General features: G+C 42.8%; 1 long non-coding RNA gene across 1 annotated transcript in view; it reads left to right on the top strand.

Annotated features, from left to right (window-relative positions):
- Positions 1-10,075, top strand: part of LOC311441347 — a 67,406-nt gene extending 57,331 nt beyond the window's left edge. Inside the window, exon 5 of the long non-coding RNA XR_014695893.1 lies at positions 9,290-10,075. This is a non-coding gene — a long non-coding RNA (uncharacterized lncRNA). The remainder of the gene's footprint in view (positions 1-9,289) is intronic.
- Positions 10,076-26,216: the final 16,141 nt, after the last annotated feature.

Here is a 26,216-nt window from a genome sequence, read left to right as displayed (position 1 = left end):
ATCCGTTACCAGTTCCCAAAATGACAGCAGTGCCTATGGGATTAAAAGCACACTGAATCAGAGATGGCTGAAACATTTTATTCCAATCCCTAAGGAATACCTCTTATGCACGGAGCTTGCTTTTGATCAGGAATGTGCAACAACTCAGCCTTGGGGACTGTTTGCAAAGGCATTAGTGACATTTTTCTATCTACTCACATTTGAATTTCACACCCATAGAATACAAATACCCTGTCTTGTGTTTTTTAAGTAGTCTCTAAAAGAAAAATACTCTGTACTGCTACTCCAGGATTGATATTAGGCTGGTGATGCTGGTATTGCACTGAACCTTGCTCTTCAGGGCTGGTGGTTTTCTTGTGTTGATTTACACCTACAAAAGATCTGGAGTGACCAAGCCAGGGCTCCCTCCGCTGCTGCCACAACCCAGTGACATCGCTGTCACCTCCAGCAGCTTAACAGTACAGCTACATCAGCTGCTGTTCCTGGGTATGAGGAAATGGGCTGATATAAAGAGCAGCCCTGAGAAAGATTTACAATGATATCTGTCCAGGACAATGCTGCTGAGCCATCAGTACTCAAGAGAAAAATGCCTACAGGGTTTTTTCACTTTTTTTTTTTTTTTTAGTGTAGTTTTAAATAAGTGGCTTAAGTGGCTTTTCTCACTTTTTTTTCCTTTTTTTTTCTGGTGCTAAAATGGAAGTGTCTTTCCAACCTAATGTGGTGTGGGGAGAAGAAAGCATTTTCAAGATGAAATGGAAATGCTTGCAAAACATGCCAAGATTTCCACAAGGGACATCGCAATAGAGTGCGAATAACAGGCAAAAATTCCCTAAACTCATGACTTGTGATACCCTGTCCTCTTACTCAGTCACTTGTGAAGTCTCGTTCAATGCTCTTTGTCATCAGGGATTGCCTAGGCCTTGATTTGCACAGACACTTGTCCTGCAAAGCACCTCTCCGCAGCAGCTGCTGAAAGCTGGGTGCTGACATACTTCAAAGTTAATTCTTTCCCCCAGCTTACTTTGAGAATCACTTGGAAACTTAGCTGATGAGCATGAGGAATGGTATAGCCCAGGACACCAGAGAAAGTTCATGTCTACAGGCTCCTGTAGTAAAAGCAGAGCATATACGAGCATCATCTTCTTTCTGGAGATGATATTGTGACCTTTGATTCTTAAAGTAGCTTTCCAGAAAGGAAGCTGTGCTCTGACTTCAGCCACATTCTTCTCTCTGTCCTGACATAGCCAAAAAAGCAAAGCATGCTCTGATGTTGGCAGCCCAACAAAAGTGATATTTTCTAAGGATGAACTGTTCATGAACCATTTTTTAATATATTGAGCACAAATAACCTCTGGATCAAGGTTAGTGCATGGACATTTTTTGGTCTAGCTGTCTTGGAGGAATGTATTAAAAAAAGCAGTGTCAGGCATGATTTATCTCGCATTTCTTTGCTGTCCCTCTCACTCCCAGTGAAGGAATAAAGACTTCTGTTTTGGAGTAGATGAGGCTTTATCAGAAAGGACAGCTTCCCCAGAGCCAGGGCATCTCTCCAACCTTGCCGGTCCCAGGGGAGGTGGGTGCCTGCCAGTGTGGCTGTGCTTCTTGTGCCCCATGGGAATTGCAACTGGCTGCAAACCTGCTCAGAGCTCCTGCAGCTGAACTCTTTCTCCTGGAGAAACACTTTCTTCTGAATCTGTAGCAAAGTCTTGGTACTCAGAGCCCACCCTTCATCAGCTTAGTAGCTGGTGATGCCTCCGCTAAGCCCTCAGCAAACTCACCTTTCCATCATCCTTTGGGGTTAATCACTGCATTGCTGCAGTTGTCTCTGTTTCATTGACTCAACTGTTGTATTTTATTGAAACTCTCCTACATTTATACTGTCTTCTAGAAAAGCCATTAAAACTGTGACATGTGTAGTCCCAAATCTGAGATTCTCTGAGAGCCACTCTACAAAGGATAAAAATCAGCTCGGGTTTTATCCACTTCAAACAGTGGCTCTGGTGCGTTCCCATTAGTTGTTTGATTTTTTAACTTCCCTTGTTTTGTGACAGAACAAATTAATACAGCATCTCAACTCCCTCTGACAGCGACGCACTTGACTATGATGTACTTGTGTTCCTGAATATTCAGGGCTCCTCAGTGCTGTCAGTGCCAGTTTGCAGTGTGTACCTGAATAAGCTGCAGCTTCGTGATCAGGTCCCAGGGGTTTTAAATCCCGTGGCTGATGGGGAGCTGTGGGGCAGAGTCACTCGTGCAGGCAGCAGATGTGTTGGTTTCCTCTGTGCACTTGGGAGAAGTCGGGCTGTTCAGGCACGAGGCATACAAAGCTGCTGCTCTGTGAATTGAGTGCATGTGTTGTGCTTTTTGATCGTTGAGTCATTTGTGAGTTTTGGAGAGCAGCTATGGAAATTGGCCTTTGCTGTCTCTGGGGTATCAAGCTAAGGAGATGATTTATTCCGTATAGGAGTGCTCTCAGCCTGGACTGTATGGCAGGGCAATAGCTTCATGAAAGAATCTTTATCTGCACTTATACTGCACATGGAGATGTCCTTGTGCCTGTTTGTATGCCACCCGCTCAAACCAACATTGAGGCAGAGAGAGGGTGCAAGGACTTCTTAAAAATCATAATAAAAATACACCACCATCCTTTTTTTGTTTGGTAAGGTAAGGATGAGGATGTTGTCAAACTGAGTGAAGCAGGGGGAACAATCCTCCTGCAAACTAGCAAAGGGTCCCAAAGTGGCTGATGCCTGGGGTGTTTGTTTGAATTGCTACGGTGTAAAATAACTAAGGGGAGCTGGAGGTGCACATGTGAGAAATATGATGTGACCAGCCCTGCAGGAAGAGTGATCACGCACCTTAAGCATGGCCAGCCCTGTTGTGTCAGTGTTTCACTGTTGTCCCACACATTTTTGCAGGAGGATGGTATTTCCATAACTACATCTCAGTTGTAACATCCTGTCCATCCTTGTACCTCTGCAATGGAGTCTTGTCAAGGTGTGGCTATTGGCTATAGACCTCAGGAAGAGCTGATTTATTTATTTATTTATTTATTTATTTGCGGGCAACTGGTATATTCCAAGCAAAAGAATTTTGTAAAAATATATTAACTAACATAAACTAATTATATGAATGATGAAAATCCTTGTAAAAATGGAAGCAACAACTCTTTCAAAAATCAAGAGCCAACCACAGACTCGAGCAGTCTTCAGTATTCGGGATGTGTTGTACCAGGGATAACATTTGCCCTGGAATACGGGGTAAAAATTTCCTGCTTTTCAGCAAACTGCCTGCCAAGATCAGCCTCAAACAACAGGCTTCATACAGAATGGAGATTTCTGTCAGTTGCAGGAATCTGTGTCTGAGCAATGCATCCAAGGCTCTCGATTTTTCCCTTTCTCCTTACCATTGGAAGTTTATTTTTTCTTTAACTTTGTGCTGGAAAAACAATTTTTTAAAGCACTTTTTTTTTAACAGTGTACATTTTAAATGTCATGTGGAAAAAAAAAAAAATCAGGCAATGTCCAGACCTGAATAAAATATTTTTTTTTCTTTTAGTTGGATCATTTATGAAAAGCATCAAGATGTGCTAATATGGCCTTATAGCTGATTTCATCAAACTTATGACTTTTAAATGTCCTTCAAGTTTCAAGGGTAAAAATACAGCCATTGCTTGTCAAAACAAAGTGTTCTGAACTGATTTGTTTCCCCAAAATCTAAGAGTTTTGTTTGTTGTTCCCCACCCTGAGTGACTGATACTTTTTCTTAAAGTGAGGGGAAACTCCGAGGATAAAGCTTGAGCCCTCAGGTAGGAACATCTGTACTAACAGTATATGGGAGCTGTGATTTGAGAGGAACAGTTTTAATTCTGTTTAGAGTAAAGGGGTGATGTATTTCCAATATATTCCATGTGGCAAGCCTATTGCTGAAGTTTTAATCCTGCTTGTTCTCGTGTTGGTCCCTGTGGAGTTAAGGGACGGTGACTGCAGTGCCTGATGCCATACAGAACAGGGCTGAAGCTGCCAGAACAGCGTATTGCTGGGTGTGCAGGTGTGCTGTCATCTGGATGCCTCAAAGTCTTAGTCCTTCACAAACGACCCCTCTGAGAAGGAGTTAATAGGGAGCTGAATTAGTGCCCAAAGTCCCAGCAAGGAGCACGCAGGTGAGGGTGAAAATCAGGGTCTAGATTTCCCTAGCCAAACTCCTGGCGCTGTGCTGGTCTGCCTGGAGGCATCTGCAATTCACTGCAAATGTTAATTCCCGATTTTTCTTTCCTATATTCCTCCTGTCAAATCTGGGATGTTTAAGCTTTTCTTTCACTCGTTTGCAGATGTAAATTGCAGAAATCCTCATGAATTGCATCTCCTTTTGGCAGCCAGAGACACGTAGCACAGAAGCAGTGCCGTTCTTAGAAAGGTGCCGTGGGAAATCCTCCTGCTGAGTCATTTGCCACTCAGGTGTAAGCTGCTATGCCAGTCCCAGCAAAGCATCCGAGCCAGGGCTTGCCCTGCCTCTCATGGCTTCATAGATTGGAAAGCCTAATCCATTACGTTAGCTAGGTCTGGGGGAAATTTTGGCTTCACCTGGTACCTGCTGCCTTCTCATCCCTTGGTCTCTGCCCTTCCCTTCATCTGCCTGGTTTCCTCTAGATGGCATTGCAGGAGAAAGGGAACTCGGATGGAGAAGCAGATTTCACTGCTGGAGAAAGCAAAGTTGCAGGAGCTGCTTTGCATTTTGATGGTGCTCGATTATTTTATCCACTAGACAAGCACATACAATATTAATACCTCCCGTGTCAATCTCGAACAGGATGCAGATAAGCATTTGCTCTGAGCAGTCTTATTGATTGGTTCCTCAGCTAAACAGTTTTTTTCCAGCTTTCTTTTTGGGTAATTTGCCAATGATTTCCCAGGATATTCATGTTTGTGCAGGGGAAATAAAAAGGAAAGTACGATCATAAGTACATCTTTGATATAAAAGGACAGTGGAAACTTTAAAAGAAATAAAAACAAATAAGTGGAAAAAACACCTTGCCCTTCTCACTTATCTTCCATTTTTTACAAGTAACTCACTCTGAGATTGCAGAAACAATTTATTCTGCTCTATTTTTTCTAGTTTGTTTTCCCTCCTGCATTTGACAGTGCTATCTGCATAATCAATTTCACTCTTCCACTGTAGTAATTCCTCTTTTTATGGGATGTTCAGGCAAGCTGCAATGAAGGAGAGATTTTTTTTAAAAAAAAAAAAAAAAAAAGGCATTCTATGGCCATCCACACTGGCTGCAGGACTGTGATGCAGGTTGTTACCTGGGGAATTCAGGTGATGTCCTTCAATCTTGTCCTTCAAAAACAAAAGTGCCCTCCAGATTTTTTTACTCTAAAAGATTTTGGGAACTGAGTATGAGCAGCAATTTTAGTTCTCGTAATCTTTCCATTACTCAGACTGTGCTAAGTCCTTTCTCCCTCTGAGTTCATCTTTTCTAAACTGTGCTTGAACTGCTTGCAACCTTGTGAGATGCATATCTCACAGGTGCCTTGTGCATGGTTTTTAGCACAGCCACACTTCCAGGGGCTGGGTGTCCCCTCGACTACGCTGGGATCACAGTAACCTTCTTTGTGGCTTTATTATGGTGATTCTGTCACCATAGGATTCACATCTCTTCCTTCTCCAATGCTTCCAAGCATGGGCATGTAGCTTAAAACAGGAATTCATTTTTTACTTCAAAGTTAAACTATTTTTGTAGTGATCTGAAATGTTAGGTACCAGTTCTGTTAATTGAGTAGTCAGTCATCCACACCTGCATGATATTACAGCCCTCTGCTGTCTACAAAGCTGGCATTGCTTGCAAATGTCATCAATGTACAACTGTTCTTAGTGCTAGGGAGTACTTGTGATGTCAGGATGGGAAGTAATTGTTGGAAATGCCACCTAAAGCCTTGGTAAAGGTTACCGTGCCTGTGTCTCATTTGCCTCTCCTGACAGGGAAGGATGTTGGGCTGGCCAAATTCACACTGTCTTTAGGTAATGTATGCGTTAGGACTCTGGTTACTCACAATATACTTTGCTTCGAAACATCTTCTAAAGACCTGCAGGCTATTAAAGTCAGACTAATAGATGTCTTTCCAAATAGACTAGGTTGTTTCCTTTTTGTTTCTTAAATACAGCCACTGTTCTACAGCTAAAAGGCTATGTCTGCAAACTTGAGCTATTGAAAAGCTTTTTCTTATAAAATCTGCGTATTCTGCTACTTCCTTCAGGAGGGATGGATGCTCTAAGAAAGAAACTGAATATTCTAAGTTACAAAGACATTTCAGCTCTGTTAATGTCTTTGTACCTGCTCTGCTACTCACTATCTTTCCCATGTACTTTGCTTGGTCAGGCTGTGTTTATAATATGCTATTCTCCATGGTATCCAACCAAAAATATTGATTTAAAACATTAAGTATTTAAAAAAAAAAAAAGCAGTTTTTGTATTCATACCTTCTGGGAAGACATCAAAATAGAGCCCATCCAAGATAAAATGTATTTCTGAGGCTGTTTTTCTAATTTCTTCAGGTCCTAACCTGTGTATTCAGAGAATGTTTCAGCTGGCTTATTCTGACCAGGGTGAAATGCAGTTTAAAGTCTTCTGGATAAAAAAAAAATCTTCTAGAATCTAGATTCTCCTTCAATACTTTGATGTGCCCACAGCTGTGCAAAGATATATGTGGAGAAGCTACTGCCTGACCCTCTGTCAGCCAACACACTGAGGGTGACTCTGGTGTCTGCTGGGTTGAGCTGTGCCTGGGGGCTGGCGGTGATGTGAAATCCATGCCTTGGTGCATGAGGGTTAGTGATGTGCTAGGGAGAGGCCCCATGCCTTGGGGCTTTGCAAGAGGAGACCCTGGGGAGACTGAAGTCTTTGAAACAGTATTGATTCCTGCTTTAAAAATTCTGGCTAAAGTCAGGGTTGTAAGATTTTAAGGATACTACAAATGATTCATGTATGTTCCACTGCAGGGAATCTCTTCTTATTGGTTTGATATTCCTCATTTAATGCACACTTCTAGCATTAGCTCAGCTGTGGTGGTTATTGGCTTTTCTCATCCTTATTAATTTCTTTCTTCCTTTCCTCTTTCTTGGTGATTTCACTTAAGGTTGGCAAAGCTGTGAACTTAAACCGAGACACTAGCTAAGGCATGGGCTGGGGGTGGGAGTTTAAATCTTATGACATACTCAGCGTACAGTCTTAGGGAGAGACAGAGGTAACAGGTTATCTTGTAACTCAGCATAAGGTAAGAGGATTAGCCTGGGTCTCATCACAATTATAAAATGATCCATAGTTTCATTGTGGGTGTTAAATCCTGTGGCAGGTGTATGGTGTGCTCCTGTAGGAGAGAGGCACAACAAATGAGCCTCCCTTTGTGATGAGAACTGGAGTCCTTTGAAAGTGTGAGTTAGCTACCCAAATGGAATTAAGCACAGAAACTTAGAGAAAATTCCTTATATTTCTTTGGGTTCATTTTGGTTTTGGCCCTGTCTTAACCAAAAAAAGTTTACTTTAACTGTTTATTGATGCTTATTATTAAACCTCAGTTTTTGAGAAACAATATATTTTGAGTAATGCTTGCAATAAATATTCCGCTTACATTCTTTGAGAACTTAATTTAAAAAACATTCAGTTGAACAATCAAAGTGTTGGCACTGGACCTTCTTTGGACAAAGCGCTTGTTTCCTCTCTGATGGATTACATTATCTTCCCAGAGCTGCTGTTGCTGCTCCACAAGGAATGCCACTTGTGCATAATACTCCTAGTCCTCTTTATTGTTTGGATGATATTGTTGAAAGGAAAACTAGGAAAACAATGACAAAGAAGTTGTTTGCATAAAAATGTTCCTTGATACAAATGTGAAAAAGAGCTCACATCCATCCCAACTTGATTAGCTTCTTTTTCAGCCGTGCCCATTCATTTTCCCCCTGGGTGAAGTGTTCTTGGTGAGGTTAACTGAGTGATGTAGCACTCTGTGCTCTGAACTAGCAGATGTTCAGGTTCTTCTGTTGTCTGCAGGCCTTATATCTAGCCATTTAGTTATGGAGAAATACCAAGTAGAAAAAGAAATTTAGGGCACATGTTGGAGCTAAGCTTTTTATTAACCTTATCCTCCTGCTTCGAACCATCCCCTCTCATCTTGACCTGGCAGCTGCTGCTGCTTCACCTTCTGTGTAGGTATTGACTCACTTTCCCAGCCTCAAACCAGATTTCTGCTCCTTCTGATTTGCTTTTTCCCTGCAGTATTTTGTAGAGGTTACTGAGGTGGTGGGGCTCCTGGTGCTTCCTGTCCCCTGTGTGCTCTGTACTTGAATTTTTTTTATTTTTTTTTGCTCCAGATATGAAATTCAGGCCTGGGGACCTTACAGTTCAGTTATCAGTGGAAGTTTTCCCAATTTATGCTAATTAAGCAAGGTACTACCTTACTTTATGTTGATCAACTGTTTACTTCCCAGGTTGTGCTGAGGAAGTAACACTGGTTTGTGCAGAGCAGTGAAGAGTCTCTATGGAAACAAACCGGGAAATCTGGGGCAATTTCAGCTTCTGTGCCTTGCACAGGAAACACTTGCTACTGATATGAAAGTAAATCCAAGTTTCAGACACACCTAATCCTTGGCCAGGCTTTGCATGGTGCATTGTATCTTGATTAAATTTAGCCCTGGGAGCGGGGACACCATCTTCCCGCAGTCCTGTCGAGGCTGTTGGGATGCTGACACCTGGCATCCTTCACGGAGATTGATCCTTGCAGTTGTGACTGTTCCTTTGCCTGAATCTTTATTGCTCTCTCTATACAGGCAGTTGGGTTCTCATCAGCTGTGCTGTGAATGAATGGATAGGGGAATTTTACAGATGGAATCAGTATAAAAGCCATTAGGAATGCAATATTTTTATGAGGGAAATGATGAACATTGGGCATTAAACAAATCTGGGTTCTTCTGACAGCCATCAGCCGTCCTCCTCACTAAAGTTTGCTCTGTGGAAGCAGAATGTGGCAGTGTGTTTGTCTCCATGTTAAGTATTTTGGGTGGAGCTGGTACCTTGTGTTACACCGGTGTTCCCCCTCTCCACGGAAGGGGGAGTTCAGATGGGTCATGACAGTGGGATTTCACCTCAGATTCCAGGGGTGGATTTAAGCGTGAATTATCTCTAAATCACCCTTAGAGCTGCACCAGCTCCTGTTCAGTGAAGGGGGTTGATGCCTGAATCAAAACACAGATATCTTCTCTGAAATACCTTCTCTGACCTTGTGCTCGTTTGCAGAGGTAAAGGAGGGCATTGAGCGAACTCACCAGCCAGCTTCCCTGGAAACTTGTTGTTTTCTTCTCAACCAAGAAGCAAGTGCTCCTTCCAAGGGGAAAAAACAGTATCAGCCACACAATACACTTGGAGCCAGGCAAAACTGAGGAATCCCCTGCTCAACTAAGCAAGCTGCAGCTCAGCAGGGTGTTAAGAAACAACAACTCCAACTAAAATGGAGGCTGACAAATTGAAGGAAGTCTAAGATGCGTGTAGGTTGTTTTTATGCAGCGTTTTCTATGGTTGTCTGATGAGGCACTTAATGGAAAAGAGACTTGTTGAAGTAAAATCAAAGAGGAGAGGCTGAGATTAAAAATTGCAGCTCGCGTATGGATAAATGAGGCAGTTTTTTCCTGTCTGAGTTTGGAGAGGATTCTTGAAAGGTAGGAAAGGAGGATGCCTCCAGGTTTCTTGTTGGAGTGCTGCCTGGGTAAATGGTCTCTTCCAGGGAGGTCTGTGACTGAGCAGCGTGTGTGTGAGGTGGACTCTGGTGCCCGAGGCTGTTCTGGAAGGGATGGGCCTCGCAAACCAGAGATGCACTGGTCCAGGTTATTCCTACAGGTAGCCAGGGGTACCCAGCGGCTGGTGGGATGCATGAGGACTGAGGCTTGTGTTTGTATTCCATGTGGATTTATTTGGGGAAAATGACTAATTTTTGGTAGTCAGACTTTATTTTCTGTACTAAAAAAATACCTTCCCCCACTGCAAATATACATGCAGATAAAAAAAAAAAAAAGGCAAGCTAAAACACTTTTCTGACCAGCACTGTTTTTTTTTTTTTATTTCTGAAAGCTGAATATGAATGAAACTAGGTTCCAAACTTCTCCTGCCAGATGTTGCTTTCATTCCTTGGCAACTGTTGTTAATGTTCTTCAAACCAACGTTACCAAAGAGAAATCCTTCTGGGTTGCTTCATCTGCTTATTAGTATGCTGGAGCTGGCTGCAAACTGTTCTTCCTGTATTGTATCCTTTCCATTTCCATCTCCTTCCCCACCCCACCCCCTTTTTATGGGGATAAATTGGCAATTGAAAAGTCAGAAGCTGATTCCAGTTTGAACTATGTGTTTTCCTAAAAATGTCCCTTAAATGCAAATTCTTCCTTTCAGAAAGTGAAAAAACAGATTTAAAAGGCACTTGAACAAGAAGAGTGGATTTTTTTTTATGCAATCCCCAATTTTTCATTCAAAAACACTTGGAAATAGAAAACTCTTTACCACAATTAATATGCATTAATCATTCATCTTGGCAGCATCTATTCTGAGCCAGTGCTCCTTCAGATAAATACTATTATTCTTCTAGTAAAGGTAAATTTCTAGTGCTCACTGTGTGGGTGTTTTTTTTTTTCTGTTGGAATCTGAATATTCAGTTTTCTTGCTTACTTTTGGAAAATATAGAAGTAGCCCCCTCAAAATTAATATCGTTCTTCAATTGGCACAGGTTCCAGTGGATCATCCTTGGGATACGTTGCTAATTTATATAGTAGTCAGATAAGTTCAGATTATAAAAGCTAAAAATCATGTAGTTCAATGTCAAGTTCTAATGAAAACAGAGTTTTAAGGCTCAGTGGATGCATCTGAATGACAATAATTAGTAAATAATCAGATCTCACCAAGGATATATGTTTAAGGTGGTTGCTTGGGGAAATTCTATGCACCTATAATAAGCCGGTGGTCTCAGCTGCTCCATCAGAACCCCTTTTTCAAGCCCCACGGGGACACTAGGAATGTGCACCCTTCATCAGAAAGCTTTCTTTGCCTGAAAGACCAGGTTATTGAATACAGAGAGCTCATTAGTGCAGGTCAAATACTGCAAAGCAGCATTTGCAAACATTCACTTCTATTCAGCAAAGCTGTTTGGTCCAACTATGTTTATCCTTGGTGTTTGCTATTCTTGAATATTTGCACATATGTTCTGGGGAAGCCTGCTGTTCCTGCCGATATCCAATCTGCATGCAAAGCAAGGGATGTGTCAAAGGAGTGCATCGCCTCCTGATTATTTGTTATTCCCCAGGGTAAAAACTAAGCAAAACTTTGTAGTCTTCTACAGAAACGTGAGGGGGGGAGGAAGACTTCATGACTTACCATACATCACAAATGGTTGAAACTGTTGTCAAAGAAGTCCCAGTTCCTTGGAAGGAAAAAAAAACAAAACTGTGGATAGATTGAATGCTACTATTTGATTTCCCGTTATTTGAGGACTGTGGTCTTCTAAATAGCATGCTTGGAACGTGGCAAGTGAAAGGTGGTATGCTTGGGAAAAAGGTGTGTGGGTCATGTTTGCTAATGCCTTGGAAACTGGCACCACTGACCATCTCTTTAAGGCTATGATCAGGTATCGAGTAAGCTTCTAGTGTGAGGCTGTGGTAGAGGGAAACGGCTTGTGTGGTCCTGGGAATGCTGAGCCAGGTTGCCCCTCTGAGAGGCACAGTAAGGCTGATTCTGTTTCTGGTGTCCATGTTTCAAAATGATACTGAGAAGCTGGAAGACATCTAGAAACGGGGTGTTCAGGTGATCCCAAGCTGAAGAATCTCCAAAAGTGATTTAAGACCTTCAAAGCACCTTCCTCATTCAAGAGCAGCCTAAAGATGGGTCATGGTTTATGAACTCCTGTATAAAGGGCACTGAAGATGGCAGAAGATCAGGCCAGGCTCTTCAGTCAAAAGACTGTAAGCTGACAGTAGCTAAACCTAAACTAGAAATAACGTGCAGACCCTTAATGGGTCAAGTATTAGAATAGTTGACATAAAGACATATTAGATGCTCCATTGCTTGTCATCTCTCCAAAGCCTTTCTGACTTGCCCAAAGGAGAGAGGTGAGGGACTTTGTACAGGAACACCCGGAGCTGATGGCTGGGTTTGTGCTGAAGCAGGAGCTCGGGGCTGATCTCTGCATCTGAGGACTGAATGTGAAGGACAAGGTGCAATTTGCATTATGGAGAGAAGGGATGATGGAAAGGATAAGCAATATTGCTTGTTTATTTTCAGAAAGAAATAATGGAATGACTGAAGCCAAGTGAGATACTTTATTTCCCAAGTCTTCAGAGAGATTTGAGATTGCTTTTTAATCAGCCTGTGACAGCCTTTTCCCTTATGCACATAGTTTTCCCTCTTTTCTGTACTAAGCAAACTTTCAATGAGTTAAGTGGGGTGATTTATCTCTTGCCTGTAGGATTTGTTTCTATAGTTGGAGCTCAAGAAACACTGAGCGTTCATTCATCTTATCAGCACCTAGCTCCTGATCTTAAGGAGGGGAGGTCTCAAGCAGTGTGTGTGTATATATGTATATATATATATGCATATATATATATATATATACATATTATATACTAAAAATATATTAGGTTGTGCCTGCAAATGCAGCATGTGCTGCAAGTACAAGAGGCATTCAGTCAGTGATCTGGTAATGGAAATGCCATCCCCTTGCATTTCTTCCAGGCAGTATTAAACTCCAGCTTGAAAGGGCTATGAGCTCTTTTTATTATTTTAATGCATGAAATAGGACCTGACTGTTGGTAAACGCATTGCAAGTATTGATTCGAAGTCTTTCTAGTGAGAAGTTAGGGGAAGGAGACAGTGAACACCTGCTCTGAAAACTGCAATGTTGGCTCTGAGCCCACTGTCTTCAGATCCTATTAAAGTGGAAGGGTTCCTGGATAGTTCAGAGCAAAGCCTTAACCTCATTTTGTTGAAAGAAAGTCATCATCTGCATGATGATGTATTGAATTGTGTGTAGCAGCGTTTAAATGTTTTTCCCTGGTGTAAACTGGGAGTAATTCAATTGATGCTAGAGAAGTGACTTGGGGACAGCGAGGTGTGATATCTGAATAAAACATTCAAGGAGGTTTTTAACCCAATATTGTTTGAGCTGGTTCAGTTCTGAGTACGTCAGAAGTTATTGTTATCTTGGGGGCAACAGGTTGCCTTTAAGTTCTGAATAAACACCTAATGAAGCATAAAAATGTTTCCCTGTGGATTTTTCACCTATAGCCTCCTGCAGCCTGAATGCAGGGGAGGCAAGCTGCAGAGATGTGAGGTCACCCAGCCAAGGTTGTCCAGGACCCCAGTGGCTGCGGGGGGTGGGATCAGAGTCTCTGCAGTCCCAAACCAGTGCTTAATCTGTAGAGCAGATGTCCTCTGAAGATTGATGCATTTGTGTTTTTTTTTTTTTTCCCCAGAACATTTTAATAGACTTATTACTAACCAGATCTCTTCTTTATCCACATAATAAAATCGGCCTAAGTGGCTGTTTCCAGACAGCCATATTTTTTCTGCGCTGATACTACTCTCCTGCTCACTTTAGTTACTTGCCTGAGTGATTGAGGGGCCGCGCAGCCCAGCGAGGAGAAGTTAATTGCCTCGAAGGTGCTGTGCTGCATGCTGGGTTTGGAGCTCCGTCAGTGCTGCAGCTGGGACAAGGACAAGCGACATCCAGTAGTGACATGGAGCACAATGCATCCCATTGATGTGGGACCCCTTGTGCACAGAGGCGTGCTTGTCCCTGTGCCGGCTGTTTCCTGGGCTTTGCCACCCACAGGGCACACGATGCTATGGAAAGCTGCTTGGTGGTCTGCCCACATGTGCTAGGATGAGAAGGAAAGGCAAGCTGGTGGGCCAGCTTAGACCAGTGACCCAGCTTCTTCTGGCCCTCCTGGTGTGCAGAGCTGTGGGCTCCAGGCTGGCTCCAGAGCAAGCATCCCAGGAAAATTTTCTTTAATGCACGTTTAATGATGTGTTTGTATGAGGGATGGTTTGAACTTGATTTGGTCCAAAGGTTATTTTATTCATCTAAGTTAAGTAGTTTCATGGCTTTAGGTAGCTTATATCATTTCCCATCTAAATCTTGTAATTGCTTTTAATTCCCAAAATTGAGTGTTATGGTCTTCACAACTATTAACCGTTTCATTCACTGATCTGCAGACAAAGAAGAGCTGCTAACAGTTCTCACTGCAAAGCAACAAGAGATGCTTCGTGGGAATCCCTCCCAGCTCCATCTCATCCATTCTTCTGCCATGAAGGCAAAATCAAGCCCTCCCTTGCAAATACTTTTGCTTTTTGAATCCGTAGAAGGAAATATTGCAGCCTTTCTTGTTTTTTGTCCTCCTCACCGAGCAAGACTGATGTGCCACTGACACGGGTGACTTCCTCAAGGTTGTAAGGAACCTGCATTAAAACAGGAAGATGGAGCCATAATCTTCAACACCAGGGCCAGTCTAGCATATTATTTCTGTCCTTTCTTTGATGCTTCTTGTTTGGATTTTATGGTCATGAATGCTCCAAGTCAGTTGGCAGTCTATTGCCTTTGCTTGTGTATATAGATTTTATTATTGTAATATTATTATTTTCCAGGAGAGCTACCTTGCTTCTCTATCTAGATGTATTTACAATCTCAGTAGAAGGTGCAATTTCTGTGGATGGCCCTGTCTTGGGGGGAAAAAAAAATAGCCACCATTAAAAAAAAAATAAATGAGTTCATACTTACTTAAAACAAAAACACTTTTTTTTTTTTTTTTTTTTTAGAGAGGATGGAGGGAAACCTTATTGTAAAGCAGATTTCTTTACTTTTTTGGAAAGTAAAGGAAATGAGCCGTAAAGAAGTACATCACCTTATATAAGGGCTTGTTTGTATGTGTGTAGGGAAGAAAGGTACGTGAAAAATGACCATGACTGCTGCATCATTTTTCAGACTGGGGAGAAAAAAAAAAAAACTAAAAACAAAAAACAACAAAGCAACCAGTTTGAGAACAAACTTCCTAAACTTGCAAGAAATTCTTTGCATAAACATCCAAACCTCTGAGTACATCAGTGAGAGAAAAGTCTATGTGAGGTTTTGCACACATGCACACCTTTGGCTACGGGAAGGATGAAGTTAAGCAAAAAAAAAAAAAAAAAAAAGGCAAAAACCCCCAGGCACCCTAGATTTTGTTGCTAAAACTGCAAAGATCTGAACTCTGCTGTTGTAGCATAATAGCATCCAGAACTGGTGATTGTTAGTCCTGTGAATTATTCTGGTTAAACTGCCGTGCTTCCTCCTACCAGCTGCCCTCTGCTGCACCTGCACGGCCTCCCACCCGAGCTGTGAGCCTGCTCACCTCCTCCTGGGTGGGTTTCCCTGCCCTGGCTGTTGGCATAAGCAGCAGCCTCCAGTGTCCACTTGCAGATTGCAGCAGCAGGCAGGGAGCCTCTCTTTTTTTTTTTTTTCCTCCCACCTCTGTGCCCAGCCAGCCACTCCTGCAGGGCCCCAGCACTTGTAGGCACTCAGTGCCCTGTTGCCAGCCCAGCCCAGTGTTTCCTTGCTCCTTTCTCTTACCTCTTTGCGCTGTGTTTTGCCAGCAAGCTGAGCTGGGCGGTGGCTGGTGGGGGTTTGCCTGTCATCCCAGCACCCGGGCTGTGGCAGCCACGGAGTTAAATGACTGCACCAGCTGCAATGTGCTAAGCTCAGCTGATGGCAGAGTGCTGATTTAATCTTTGGAATGATTCCCCTGAGCTGCGGAGATGGCTGCCTTAAATCTTGTTTGCTTTCCCTGTTGTCTTGCACGGGGAGCGAGGGAACAAGTTGGGGAAATATCCTGCCTCTGGTTGTTGTAAGGAATTGCAGCCGGCTTCCCCGGGGAGCTGGGCAGGCGGGGGGATGACTGGGTTTGTATAGGATGGCCGCTGAGCTCGTCAGCATCACTCCTTCCTCCTAGACCAGCACACAGGCAGCTGAAACCGGATTTCTGTCTTTTTGTAAGCGGTGCAAGCAGCAGCCTTTGTGGCAGTGCTTTACTGGAAACAAGTAGCTCCAGAGCAAGAGGAGAACGTGTCTTCCAGGCATTAAAAGCATCAGTGTTATGGATAACATAAATGCATTTTGAGGGTATCTCCCTCCCGTGCCTGCTTTTTCCATCAGGAGAGGAAAGTCTCAGGTACCATCTGCTGAGGGGTGGGATGGGTCAAGAGTTAGAGATGTGGAAACTTGGACTGCTCAGGGATGTGAGCCTTCACCCCACTGGGAAAGTGCTGCTTCCTCTTCAAGCCTTGTACCTGTCTTCTCTCTTGTTTTATGTGTGTGTGTGAATACCTTCCAGAAGCCTGGAGGAATAACTGCAGCTCAATCTTTGATGTTGAGCATGCAGGTAAATCTCAGCTCTAAGCTCCTTGGAAGACTGTTTCTAACTCAGCCATCCTAACCAACCCTGTCTGCATTCCTGCTGGGGAGCCACCTTCTTTTCTAGCCCGTTCACAAGCTGTGAGGGGGGTCTCTCTTTTATGCCAAGTGTCTGTGCTGCTGGTGCTTTCTCCTTCCCATATCCCACCGCAACCCCTCTGCAGAGCTGTTGTGACCAGTGGCATCGTTTCTTGGATATTGAGATTAATCTGAAGTCTGTTTCTCTGCCAGTGACAGACAGGAATGTGTTGCATTTAATTATCCCTCAGGATAAAAAAATGGGAACAGGGAAAAAATAATAGTATTGTATGTTGTTAAAAGACTGAAAGTAGATGGCATCAGGTGCCTTATTCCAGCATCAGCCAGAGCCCAGTCCCTACATCAGCACAGCTTTAGTAGCTCTGTGGGTCAGCTGGTGCTGTTGAGATACGCATTGTGTTAATGGAGTCCTAAAATGCAGGCTGGGTTTAAGTGCCAAGGAAGCTCTGTCCTCAGTTTTGGATGCTGGTATGCAGGGTTTGGGCTCCTCTCTTTCTCCCAGGGCTAGACCATCCCTCTAACTGAGCCCCTGCTGCTGGTTCAGATGATGAAGCCCACTCTTATTTGAGATCCATGGTTTCAGTTCTTAGTATCCCAAAAACATGGGAGACTTAAAAATGGGTTAAAACAGACTCCCATCCAAGATTTGGCTTATACATCCAGGGTTTGGCTGTGTCTAATAGTGATTCAAATGTGACTTATGAGTCTGTGCTGTTCTCCAAGGTAATGAAACCAGCAAGGTGCAGATCTCCTGTGCCAGCCCCCAAAGTGATTCAATCACTTCTCTCCTTCCTGGGTGGTTTTGAATGCAAGAACTACGTGTTCAGCTGTGGGATGTCTTGCTGTGAAGTGTGTGCAAGCAGATATTTAAGCCATATCTGTAAAGGCTGGCGAATGAGATTTCTTTTCTACTGGTGTTTAAACAGCAAGGAGAGCCTTTGCTGCTCTGTAGATAACATAAGCTTTGTCTTTGAGTTCTTCATCCAGCACTCAGCTGAAATTCCCAGCTCTGGGTGTGGGAAGAGGGAAGAGTGGTGGGGGGGGGGGAAATGTGAGTGTGGGGTGGAGTGATGGGGCAATCATCCTGCAACCAGGGGAAGTGGCTCAGCCTGCCATGGAAAAGACAAGAAACTGTGCCACTTACTACCTGTCATCACTTGCTAAAATAATTATTTTGATTTATAAATGAGATTCAGAGGAATCCAGCTATGACTTTAGTGACTTTATTTAAAAGCATGAAAATGACTCTTAGGAGAATGCAATTTTATTTTGTGTTCACACACTGCTAAGCATGGTGAAGCCTGATCAACAGTCAGGCTCCTGGGTCCAATCTCAGTGCTACCAACAGTAATTCAGAAAAGCAGAAATGAACTGCAGCTCCTTGCCCTAGGCATCCTCCTCTTTGCTCTGCAAAACGCCAGCCTAACATAACCCTACCACTTCAGGGAAGTCTTTTGTTTGCAACCAGGTGGTTCTTCACCCTTTCCAGTCACCACACATAAGAAGTTGGGCCTTTTAGTGTAATATATAGATTGGCAGCTGTGGACTATTTAATAAGCTGCAAATACTTTTCCTCTTTGACAAGTGGAGAACATCTTAGCTTCATAATTTAAAGCTAAATTATATTGGCTCTCATCTGAAATGGGTTCCTCTACATAGCCTCTCTTACAGCACGACTTCAGTATCGACATGCAGCAGTACCAGAGCACCCAGGTACCGGAGCACCCTGAGGCTCTCCTCGGCTGCACGTGGTGCAGAAAGAGGGGTGAAGCCTCAGAGCTGTCTATGATCTCCTGAAAAAGTGCTTCATTTCAGTGGGGCTTGTCTTGACTTCAGTTTCCATTAGAGTAGTGTGAAAGATCTGCCATTTTGGGGGCTGTTTGGCTTTCACTGAGGCTTGAGGTGAAGCTGGGGAGCTCTTCTGGGGTGCCAGGGGCCCTGCACTGTGTGGTTAGCCCAAGGCTGAATACAGAATGCAAGTCCTGTGAGGGATGCTATTTACTTCTTAAACTATCACATTTGCTTTCAGATAATTTTGGAAGTTGGTCTTCTATTTTTGCTTCAAAAATCAGATTCTTTCATTAAAAATTTGTCAGATGTTCTTTATAATGAATGACAAGAAAAAAAAAACATTGCCAATCCTTTTTTCCTTTCACCCCCTTCCCCCAACACACACAGACTTTAAAAACACCACAATTTTGAGCCAGCTCTGCTCTCTTCCCTGTCACTAGCAGATATGTTTCAAGTGTGGGAGATAAGAGTGGCAAGGGAAGCGTGGGTCACAGCAATTGCTCTCCTTATGCCACCTCTGTCCTGCAGGAGATCAGGAGCTGAAGGGCCAGCAGTGTGTTTATTTTGAGATTGCACCTACTTTAAATCAGTCTCAAACATGCTCAACTAAAGCTGTCGAATGGGCTTGGTGAGGTCTTAACTGCAAATTGCATTGCTATCGGTGAGAGCTGACATTTCTTCTGGATGCTGACAAAAGGAGTTAAATTCGCTTGAGTGAAGGGGACTGTTTCCTGTTTGAGACCTGGGGTAGGGATGTGATGGAGATGGTTTCTGTACCCAGTGCCTGGAAAATGAGGTCCTCACCCTTCTTGCCCCAGAGAAAATCCCTGGGAACTTCTGTGACTTGGCAAATGCTTTCAGACCTGTGCAAGACATGGTGCAGGCTGACAGCTAAACCCTGAGATGCTCTTTTCCCTTGGCTAGTCTCACCTGAGCTCAGTAAAACACTCCTACAGCCAAGGCCCAAACTGTTCTTCCTTAAAATAAGGGCTGCTTTCTGCAATAATTCTGTGGAATTCAATAGCTTTGGTAAAAGTGTGAATAAGAATGTATTATTGGCGATGTGATCTCATCAAATTGGGTCACAAAAGTTTGTTTTCAGTCCAAGGGTTACAAATTTATTAATACCTTTTACCAACCAAGCCGCCTTCAAAGCAAGGCACAGGGCTCCCAGCTGGGGACTTCATTAAGAACATAACAAAGCTGTGCATGCTCTGTCATGATTGCAAATGGAGTTTCTGTTTTTTTTAAAAAAAAAAAAAAAAAGTCATTAATAAACACTTTAGCCTTTTTGTTCTATTTTAGACTATTTCATTTTATTAAAAACAAATGCATGCCATGTTAAAAACCTCAGTAATTCTACTTCTCTGATTCCAAATCAACAAAGAACAGTACTAAAACCCCCTTAAGTCAGTGATTATACCAATTTCTAAAAGACTGTCACCAACTGCATTAGAAATGATGAGCTTTTCCAGAAGATTAAGATGTTTTCAAGAATAGTTTGCCAGCTGGTTTGAGTATCTAATTTCAATATTTGCCCAGTCATTATATTTGTTAATAAAATTGAATTGGGAAGGGGAGGATGCCAGAACAGGGGGAGACATTATGGATATGGTTGGGGTTGTTTCTGCTTGAAGTCTGTTTCATCCTGAAGTGGAGCCCTCCGTTCTGGCGAGCTGTGCCTCCTTCTTGGATGCTATTAATGGCATTATTATCCCCAAAAGAAGCAGTCATGCCTGGAAGACCCATCTGTTTTAATATCACACAGCCACTCTGTATATGTATGCAGATGGGGATGATTTCTTTCCTCAGTGGCAGATCTGTTCTGCCACAGCAGCTACTGCTCAGGACCCACGATCATTTGGTGAGGTAGGGAGGTACCTGGCTTCACCAGGTATTGAAAACAAGAGGTTATGGGTTGCCCCTCCAAACCCTGGAGGATCATAGCATGGTTTTTGAGTTTGAGGTTGGTTTGCTTTTAATACAGAACTCAGCTGTTTATGAATCAAAGCTTAAACTATTGTTCAAGAGTCAAGTTAATGGGTTTTCCTTCTGCCTGTGGTTACCTTAGTGGCTCATTCTCTGGCCTGGAGATGTGACGCTTCTGTTTTCCTTCTTAAAGATTCACCAGGCATCAGGAGAACAGATGGAAGACCTCAGTCTCTGCCTTCCCTGCTGGATGACTTTGCGTTCCTAGAACTGTTAGTCCACCTTTGGGAAAGCATTTCTTTGACACATGTTCCCAGGGGTAAAACATGCCTTTTTGTTCCTTGCAAAGCAGAGAAACTGCCTGGGTGGAGGATGGGATGGAGCTGTTTGCTCACTATCTGCTCACTACCTTGTAGCCCTGCTGTAAGTGTCAGGGCTCTGTGCTCAGGTGGTCCTCAAAGTCTATCCTCCAAAAGACCTCCTGGTTTCACTCCCCATGGGTGTGGCCCAGTGCTCTCTGGCCTTCAGATCCAGGGTGCCTTCTGTCCCCAAACCCAAGACACAGCTCCGAGGCTCACTCACTTGTGCTTGGGTGTTCTGGCATCGCTGATGTATTTGGCCAGCTGTTATTTTCTCTGAAATCTGTATGAAATCAATATGTCCCTCTGAAATGCCATTACTCCTGACATGAAAACAAATGCTATTCTGCTGCTGTGGAAAGCCAAGATTTATCTTTTTAAGAGACCTGTCTGCCGATAGCGTCTTAATACCTTGATGAGGTCACCAGGACTGGAATGATTGAAACTTTCAACTGCATGATACTTTTTTCTGGTGTTAAGCAAAACCATTTCAAGCGAGCCTTGTAAATTCTTGCCAGCCTGAGGCAATCAGTTCCTTTAAATGGTATTTCCTATTTTAAAATACCATAAAATAGAAATAAGTGCATAGGGAAATATACAGTCCACCTACTGCTGCTGTATGTCTTTATGGTATAGGCATACATTATATACCCTCCTATGTGTCTGCCAACTGCTCAGCTTAAAAGGTTCTCAGGCTTTCCTTTCTAAATCAAATTTTGTGCAGAGAATTATAAAAGCCTAGTGAGATATGCAAATAAAATGATTTGCCAATTAACTTGCAGCAAAGCACAGCGTCAAAACCTGAGACAAAAAGATGCATTTCTAGGTCTGGCTTTTAACACTCAGAACTCTTACAGCTTCCAGAATTGCAATTCATTGCTGTAGGAAAGGACCCCGAGAGTTTGGTTCCCTCTTCTGATTGGTGAGGCTTGCCAAATTGTAATCCCAGTGCCACGGTAACTTGTTTTCTACAGAGAGAGGATACTAAGTAAAGAACACACCTACACATGCAGTGATGCTGACATCTCAGTGGTGAGGAATGCCTCACTTCACCCTCCCTGCGTCGTGCACTGAGTATCTGCAACCACTAGAGCAGTGCAGTCAGAAGCTTGGGCAGCACCACACAGACACTGCCCAGGGCTAAAAGCAGAGCCTGGTCATTGCTGGCCTTGGCACAATGAATAGTGTGAGCCCCCTCAGCCAGTCAATTGGCCTCCCCTTTTGCCTTTGGCTGGACTCTTTGACCCTTCAGTCCCAGTGCCAGGCCATTAGGGATGAGTAGGAGGTAGCAAAGAGCAACAGGCTGACAGTGGGCCCGGGGGAAGAGGTTTGGAAAACCAAACATCAACAATGATAAGATTAGTCAGGAGAGCAAGGTCATTCCTGCAGTCTGGAATTGATTCCGGTGGGGGATTTTGCTGAAAGCAAGTTACAGCCCAAAGCTGTGATTTAGTGCCTGTATTTATTGTCTTTAATAAAATCAAATTGTCTGTAGAGCTGAGAGCTCCAGATCTGGAGATCTGAGAAGAGCTCAGCACTCCCTGTGGTTTTTATGCTTTAACTCACGAATATATCTTTCATCCTAAGAATGCTGCCGTATTATTTGCATTCCACTAATGCTGTAAGCCTGTGTGAAGCTTAGGAGATTGTGTTAGATACTGCATGTACTTCTAGCAAATTTTACAGAGATGCAGCAGTGATGCGTGCACTTAAACACACTGGTAGGGGACAGGCTGGATGTGTGGTGGATACAGAAATAGGTCCAATAACCAAAGGACATCAAGGCCAGAGAAGTGAAGGGTAGGAGACAGATGCATGGTTATTCCAGGTTTGAGAGAGATCAGAATATTTGTTCAAAACCAGGACTGGAAATCCTTCCTTGTGCTGGTAGGTTATCAAATGCTTTCTGGTTTCCTTTAGCTCTCCAGTTCTGCCAGACGTGGGTAACTTTGGTCGCCTGCCATGTCTGTAGAAATTAGATCTGCTGTTCCAGGCTGCCAGATTGCCTATAAGAGAAAGACCAGCTGGCACTGAGCAGGGTGTTAGGCAGACGTGGAGAAATACAAATTCAGCGATGACTGCAGTTGGTTTCATACTAGTCATGAGACTTCTTATCATAACTCCCCCTGGAAACAGCGTGGAGAGCAGCCATGAAGCACACGAGAAGCCTTAATTGCTTTGTGTTGTCCTGTACACGGTGCAATTAATATGTGTCATCGTCTGTAATGTACTCGGTGAAACAGGGTGAAAGTTGTCAGATGAGAAACTGGGGGAAGTGTTTTTCATTGTTTTCCATCTCTTCTTGTTTTATTTTGTCTCTTTATCAGAGCAAACTGAATCAGCCAAAACCCCATCAAGAATTGCCAGATGAGCAATTTACCAAGGTACTTTTTAAATTTACTTGTTACCTTGAGTTCTTTGTCTGCTGGGTGGCACAGGTATGGCATTGGCAATTATATTACTGTTACAGAGTGGAGAACTGGGTATAGACCCTACACAAACAATCTTCCCCTGCGTATGCTGCATACGCCCCAGCATTGCTGGGCTGAGGTACACTGCACTGGGCACAGAAATGCTTTTTGCTTTCCAGTCCATCCCAAACCCAGATGCAGTTGCTACAGGCACCTATCAAGTTCATTCATGATAATTAGGCTCTAAATGTCAAAAATAATTTATGCATAGATTTCATACTTGAGCTTGGGGGGACGGGGAGGGAGCTAGATTCAAGCCAGCAGCGCTCCAGTCCTGGCACTCCCATGCTCTGTTTTCACGTATTTAGACGAAAAGTAATTGTTTATTTCTTGACATGTTTTGGATTTCAGGAGCGTTTCTCCGCTGCCTCTTTCATTTTGTTGCACTGCAGAGAAGTATAATGAAGCAGTTGTTGTCATAGTCTTCTAGGTCAGTATGTCACCTGTGACGTCCTCTACTTTCTACGTTTATGTGAACATTCATCGGAGTTATTAGTGGTAAATGTGGATTCCTTGGGTGAGGAGGAAAACCCTATTTTTGTTTCATTTGTAGTATTGATCTTTTAAAATCGCTGGCTCAAAGAACATGGTCGTGTGCAGAATTTTCATACTTGTCAACAAAAAAAGCAATGGACTCTTTGTCACTTCTATTATTGATGTTGTTAATTTGTAAGCCTGGTGGCACATGCAGTTGCATTTTTAATTTATCTCTAGATATCATAGCTTAGCCCACTAAAACTGGGCTATTTGCCACCACTGCATCTTGTGCAAAGCCTTTTTTCAATAGTAGTCAACTTATCCCTGCTGTTTCTTCCCCACTTCCTGCCCGAAAGTCCTGAAATAATCGACTCCATTTATTACCAGTCATACGCCTGCTTATTTTATTTCTTTGTAACATGCAGTTTCTGTCCTCATGGTAGAAGAAACAGTAGATTAACCTTTGAAGCCTTGATGTGAGTTGACTGCACATTGTGTTGGTAGCTTCAAATACTCCAGTGCCCAGCCATAAATGTCTAAGTAAGAGGTGGCTTTCTCCTCCCACTTATTGCCGATGCAGCTAGCTTTGTGGGTGCATGTGCTGTCCTGCAACAGTGAGCTTCTCCATCTTCAGTCATTGCTTATTGTAAATCTACTTTATTTAAAATTAAAAATTTGCAATAAACATAAAACAGGCAAGCACAGCTCAAACTTATGTAGGTCCCATCACCACAATATCTGAGCATTCCACAAGGGTGAAAGAGCTTATCTGCACAATATTCCAGTGCACTGGAAAAGTAAACCCCAATTTCATCACTTCTTCACCTGGAAAGCCAGGAGGTTTGGGTTCAGTTCTAATAATATTCTTTCTGGCTATAAACCATACCTTCTTTTTTTCTTTTCTTTTTTTAATGGATATTAAATTGGTGTTTTCTGTTGTGGAATAAATCTTAGCATGTAACTAACAATGATGTTTTCCTAAGCTCAACCTGAATGTCTTAAATAGCGGAGCATTCATTTATTGAGAGAGAGAGGGGTCTGACAGCCCTTTTAGCTTCCTGGAAAACTCCTGTCTGAAGTAGCCTTTCTCAGGAAGAGCTAGAAATGTCTGGTGTCATGGGTAGCCAAAAGAATTAATAAAAGCTTGGAAACCATTTAGTAAGAAAGAGCCCTCCACTGACAGGGGCAATGCTACCTGGCCTTAATGGCATTTTCTGTTTGATTTTATCACTGGCAGTTTGGCCATTCTAGGAGAGAGGCTTGGTGAGTGACAGTCTTCCCTCTTGTGTAGTGCTGATCAAGAGAGATTATTCCTACTGAGATAAGAATTATTCTGACAGTCTCATTACTGTCAAGTAAAAATTAGAGCAGCCCTGTAACTGCAAGTTTTAGCCTGGAGTATCTATTAATTGATGCCCAGATGGAAAGACACCCTCCGTGGACTGCAACAGACTTCTTCATTTTGGATAAAACAACTTACCCAAAGTAATTACACAACCAGAAACTAGACACAGCCCTCTGAGAATGAGATGGCTTGCTCTGCTCAGGCACGTCTTCTACCAGCAAAGAAACATAAAGGACAAAGACAGCAGGGGTAAGTATGGCATTCATAGAAAGAGCTTTTAGAAAGACATATTCCCAATTTTATTTTTAATGTACAGTGCATATAGCTATAAAGTGGTTTATAGAAATGCAATACATATGAGAAATCCATTTTAAGAGACCTTACAGGCTAATATTTTATAGGGGAAAAGAGTAATTTGGACCATCTTTCACCTTCCACCTCCCTCACATTCTTTGGAAGGATAATGGTAACTGTATTGTTCCTGCTTTTTGTGAATTTTTCAGTAAGATAAATGACACATTAAATATTACTAGTGCTGAGCATGTGACAGGCTGTTGAGTAACTAGTTCTCTTTGAAGGAGCCCTCTGCTGTATATGATATTTGCATCCTTACTTATACCTTGAATAGATTAATTCTCTTCAGCCTCAGTATCAGTGATAGAAAAGCAAAGAGTTTAGAAAGGTTACAGAAAAGATTATTGACTTTCACACTTTAGCTGAAACTGAAGCTTATTCTGCCTGGGCTGTTCCAGCAGCACATTTACAAGTAAGTTTTATGTGTATTCCCTCAAGTATTTCGCTTTCTGTTTTTTCCACACCAAGTTCTTCCCTTTTCCATCCATACCACACAATCCAGAGTGTGTAGGCTGATCTGGTTTACCACAACTCTACCTTTGGAGTATTAATGAAACCATTATAGTGTTTTCATATAATGAAATCAGTTTTTTGTATTTTTACAGTGTGTTTAAGAGTTTATCTATGCTATCTGACCCTGTCTAGTTTCAATGACTCTGGAATTGCCATTTCACTCAGTGGTACTCATCATCCCAACCAGCCTCAGTGCATGCTGTGGTCTCTGGCCTTATCCATTCACTTGCTTTTCCTGTTTTGAATTTGCTGCTGCCAAAAGTGACAAATATGACAAAATGGTGACATTTTCAATTTATTGGTACCTATGACCTCGGGCAGGACACATCTTCTGGGAAAATTGGGGCTTTAGGAATCCAGAACAAAATGAAAGAGGATTGAATTATAGATGAGAGGCTATTTGACTTCTTCACAAATCCTAAATCCGAGGCTGCAAACTATAAAATTAGCAGCCTGTGTCTCATGA

This window comes from Aythya ferina (genome assembly GCF_964211825.1).
Source record: "Aythya ferina genome assembly, chromosome: 9".
In the NCBI taxonomy this organism is placed as follows: Eukaryota; Metazoa; Chordata; class Aves; order Anseriformes; family Anatidae; genus Aythya; species Aythya ferina.
The sequence above is the reverse complement of the archived record's forward strand: the minus strand, read 5'-3'. Positions and strand labels throughout refer to the sequence as shown.